General features: G+C 31.3%; 1 long non-coding RNA gene across 1 annotated transcript in view; it reads left to right on the top strand.

Moving 5' to 3' along the window:
- LOC124896070 overlaps window positions 1–4869 on the top strand; it is an 8695-nt gene extending 3826 nt beyond the window's left edge. The window contains exon 2 of the long non-coding RNA XR_007052490.1: window positions 4585–4869. This is a non-coding gene — a long non-coding RNA (uncharacterized LOC124896070). The remainder of the gene's footprint in view (window positions 1–4584) is intronic.
- The last annotated feature ends 509 nt before the right edge of the window (window positions 4870–5378 follow it).

Below are 5378 nucleotides of genomic sequence, written 5' to 3'. Positions count from 1 at the left end.
TTTTCTGAATTTTCATGGCCAAACACCACAATTTCCAACTCTGAAATTTTTTTTGGAAAAAAACGAAAAAATTTCCATGGCCAAACGGGCCATATATTTTTTATAGTTTACAAGTCGTAGATGAATGTCAGTTGGCCTTGAAGAATTTTTTGTATAAAGATTAAGTTTAATTGTATTGTTTTGATATCTTTATTATCTTATTGTTTTATTTTAATTTGCAGATGCTAGATGAATGTGAGTCGCTTTGGAAATTTATTTTAGGTAAAGGTTAAGTTTAATTGTATTATTGTAATATTTCTATTAGTTTGTTATTTTGAGATAGTTTACTGTTCGTAGATGAATCTCGATCGGTTTTGAGAATTTTTTGTGTGTAAAATTTAAGTTTAATTATATTGTTTTGATAGCACTTTTATCGTATTATTTGTTACAATTTACAAGTGATAGATAAACGTTGGTCGATTTTGAGAAATTTTTTTTATGTAAAGGTTAGGTTTAGTTGTATTATTTTGATATTTCTATTATCGTATTATTTTGTTATTATTAATAGGTGATATTTATATTATTGTATTATTTTGTTATTAATAACAGGTGGTAGATGAGTGTCGGACGACTTTGAGAAAATTTTTGTGTGTAAAGATTAGATTTGATTGTATTATTTTGATGTCTTTATCATTGTATTGTTTTGTTGCAATTTACAGATGACAGATGAATGTCGATCGCCTTTTAAAAATATTTTTGGCAAAGATTAGGTTTAATAAATAAATTCTCCATATATACTCAAAAGATATTAAATTTAATTATTATATTCATCTTTATTATTTAAGCAAATATCTTATTTAATGTAATGTTTGAACTCATTAAAGTGAGGTAACGCGCAAGACGCGTACACCTAAACTAGTCAAATATATATATTTGAGTGTTAGTTATTTTAAGAGTAAATACATAATTACCTCACTGATGTTGTTGGAAATTTTCAAAAAGACACGTAAATTTTAACTTCGACCTACTACCCCACGATTCTTCTTTATTCCATTTCAAATACACCATTTTGGACCTCTGCGTGTATACACACTCCACAGGTACGTAAAATGGCTCAAAATTGACTTTTTTGACCAACAAAAAATTGTCACGTGTAAATAATTAATATATAATTTATATTTTTTTTTTTAAAGGAAAAAAATTAATATTTATTTATTTTTTAAAATTATCCGGTACCCCCCTCTCTCCCCCTCCCCCAACCCACCCTTTCTTCTTCAACACCTTCAACACCATTAAAGCTTCATTGAGGTTTTTTTTTTTTTCTTTAAATATCATTAAAACTCCATTATAGTTCAACGCAATATCTTCTTCAACACCATTAAAGCTCCATTGAAGTTTTTTTTTTTTTAAAAAAAATCTTTAAAACTTCATTAAAGCCCCTCCATTAAAGCTCATTTAACTATCTTTAAAACTCAATTCTATCATTTAACTATCCTTAAAACTCAATTCAATCATAAAACAACTATTTGAATTGATTTGAACAACAAAAAAATTGAATAGTAAGAGAGATTTTGATGGAGTGGGGGGTTACGAGGAGATGCTCACAAGGTGGGGGTGTTGGACGGAGGGTGGGGGTAGAGGGGAGCTGCTGGACAGAGGGGGAGGGGGGGAGGGAGGTGCTGGATGGGGTGGGGGAAGAGGGGGGGGGGGTAGGTGATAAATTAAATAAAAAGAAAAAATTTATTTAAAAAAAATATGAAATTAAATATATTTAACACGTGGCAGCACCTGATTGGTGCGTGTGTTCACTCTTTTTATTGTGACTGAGATTTAGCGAAAAATAGTGTATTTGAAACGAATTTAGGTCGAATTCAAAATTTAGGTGTCTTTTTAAAAATCTCAGCCAACATCAGAGGTAATTATGTATTTACTCTTATTTTAATAAATGGAGTCTCATACTTGTATGTTTGATGATGACTTCAATTCATATTTAATTGAATTATGTAACGTATGCGTTCGGTGTTATGATGAAATGAATAATTTTTTAAAGCAGATGTCTTTCAATGCTTTCCAATCCGATAGAAATAAATAAGTTGATAAATCAACTACAAAAGATGAAAAAACTGTTAAAGAAGAAGCAAAGCTTAACATCCACTTTCAATACCAAAAGAAATTAGCGATAAGTACTATGAGAGAACAATTGATTTAAATGCAATTGCTTTGGAAAGAGCGCGATAGTCTTTTTCCTCCTACTAGTGTGCGGTTGTCAACACATGTAAAGAATGGATTTGGGCCTAACTTAACCTCAAAAGCTAGCTCACGAGGGAAGGATTGTCCAAGTCCATATAAGAAGACCAATTAACCATCCGTTTTTCCGACGTGGAATACTTAGCAATACTGAACAAATATGAAACTTGTACATTGTTGATGTTATTCTGTAGTTTTGTCATAAATTTCTCGTTAACTGAGCGCCAATTTTGATTTGTAAGATTTTCATATAATGAATGAGTTATGCATCACCTCAAATAATTTGTACATGTCAATTAGGAATGTATGCAATGTTCTTAGACACAACTTTTCTAATAATGGCGAAGTGAAGTTGAATGAGCTTAATGAATTTTTGAAGGTCAAATCAAAGAAAAATGGTGTTCAAAATTATTGAACCCTCCCACATATATTATCATTGCGCTTGTTGAGATACTAATAGTTGAGTCTATAACTGTTTAATCACCAAAATGATTCACGATTTGATTATATTTAAGTATTGTCGAGGATCGTAATGTGTCATTTGTGTATTCATGAAGTACTCATATGATCAGTGAAAACTGCATTTGATCATGTTGATATAATCATAAAAAGTTCAAAGTATTATGTTGAGATTTTTTCAGTTATACTCTGTGTTTGATTCTATGAGCCATATCGATGCCTAAATTGGGAAACAACATTAATGAAACTTTTGTCCCTAGGACGGTGAAGTACAAGAAAAAAGGTACTAGCATATTTAATTCCCTTAACAAGAATTTTTTGAGTTAGTATTTTCTTTTGTTGTGCTTTATTGTTTTTGTTCTATTATTTATGTGTTGATAGATATCTTTTTCTGATAAAAATAATTTTTTAGCATCATTGTTAGACTTGACTGAGCCTATTGATGAATAGTGGAAAAATATGCTTTTAAAGCATTCGAGCAGTGGCGGACCTAGGATTTAAAACTTGTGGGTGCTTAAAATATTAAAAAGCTAAAAAAAGTAAAAAAATCACATTAACAAGGTTTGAACTCGAGACATCCTTTTAGTGGAGAAGCTTAAGACCAACTTAAATGTCAATGCATCCAACCAACTTTTATTTCAATGGGTGCATTTATATGTTTTATATCTATTTTTATATATTTTTATGTAATTATACCTATTTCGCATCGAATTTACTGGTTGCCGGAGTACCCCGAAATTATATGTAGGTCCGCCCCTGCATTCAAGTCGGCAGAAAAATTCAAAGTGGATAATTTTATGTTTTGATGATTTGTCGGTTAATAGAATATCATGTGTAAGTTTATTATTATTTTATTCTGTAACCTTAGCGAAACTTTTGTTTTAATATTTTGTGCTTTTCTTTTATGGAGGGTAGTTAATAAGCTCAATTTTTTGAATAATGAGAAGTTGAACGCTGAACATTTTCTCATTGTTCAAGATGTTAAAAATGAAATGAAGGTTAGTTTAATCTGTTGTTTCTGTGGTGTAAGATTGAATGTTAGGTATTTTTTATTAAGTTACTTCATGTTTAATATACCAGACATAAGTAAAATATTAAGAGAAAAAAAAACGTACAGTTCGGTGTACTTAAATTCCTGCTACGTGCAGAGTTTGGGGAAGGGCTCCACCACGAGGGTGTATTGTACGCAGCTTTACCTTGTATTTCTACCAGAGGCTGTTTTCTAGGTTTGAACCCGTGACCTCCTGATTACACGACAATAACTTTATCGTTACTCCGAGGCTCCCCTAGGACATAGACATAAGAGACGGAATGTTAATTACTTTACCCTTGAAATTTCGTGAACATTATATTCTCCTTTCAATGTTGAAGCTCCTAAGAAATATGAGGATGATATAGGGTGTTAATGCCAACAACAACCATGTTAAACGTACAAGTCCGTTGATGAAATATGGAGATGTTGATAGATCAGGTGGAGTCATAACTAAAGCTGATAATTTGGCAGTTCGAAATGCCAAGATTATCTATGATATTGTTAGTAAGAGACATGTTGAACATGTAAATTCATTGATGGACTTTAGAGATGTTGACAGATCAAGTGGTGTATACACGATTAGAACTAATGATGGTGATAATCGATGTGATGGTCACAAATTAACCTATAGCAAAAGATTTGTAGTTGCAAATGATAATAAATCGAGAAAAGACACAAATATAGTTGTAAATACAGTAGCTGGCACAACTATAAATACAAGTAGTCTATAGAAGTAATTGTTGTTGTTTTACTTCCTAGGCAGCCTTGCCATTTCAGCTGGGAATAGACTAGCGCTAGATGTTGTTAATCTGCTTGCAAAATTTTGAAGCTAAGCTATTAGTTTTATACTACCTTTCATTTCATAGGAGCAAGATGTACCTGGTGATTCACAAAGAGTTGCAAAACGTGATTCTTCTGTTACATCAAAGGCAAACCTAAGATTTGAAGTCTGTGGATGCACCAATATTGTCAAAGACGCGCATAAGCCTAGAAGTAAGACTCAAAATGTGTTGAGCACTCGCCTCGCTTAATGTGCAGCTTAGGTTCTAATTTCTGATACATACTTTCCCTTGTCAATGAGGCTTTCTGAGAAGACGAACACTAAACAATTGATATTTCACTTTATCAAAAAAAATAATTTTTTTTGTTCATATATTTGTCATTCATATTTGTCATTCATACTTATATTATTAGTCTTGGACTAAACATATATTTATATCTTTTCTACTTTTATGCCTCTTTTCGTTACATCTCACGCTTTATTTGTTCTTTGTGCTTAAACACAATAGACCTTAAAGCTTTTTACGCTTATTGCTTTTGATAATATTGTGGAGCACCAATATTATCTTAAGTCGTTAAAAAAACTTTCGGTGTTGATTAAGGAATATTATCATATTCAATTAGTCGCTAAATACATGAACAATACTGAAAAAATAAATATGTAGAACAAATAAGAGTTTTAAGCTAATAACTTTAGGGGCCGTTTGGTTTGCGGGACTAGAGTCAATAATCCCGGGATAAGTTATCTACCCAAATGGTGGGATAACAATCCCAAGATATTTTTCTTTGGTATAAAATTATACAAGGACAAAAATACCCTCATTTTCATCTCTCTCTCTCTCTCACACACACACATATATTCACAAATATATATAAATTA

This window comes from Capsicum annuum, chromosome 1, assembly GCF_002878395.1.
Source record: "Capsicum annuum cultivar UCD-10X-F1 chromosome 1, UCD10Xv1.1, whole genome shotgun sequence".
NCBI lineage: Eukaryota > Viridiplantae > Streptophyta > Magnoliopsida > Solanales > Solanaceae > Capsicum > Capsicum annuum.
Note: the sequence above shows the minus strand (reverse complement) of the source record. Positions and strands in the feature narration are given on the sequence as shown.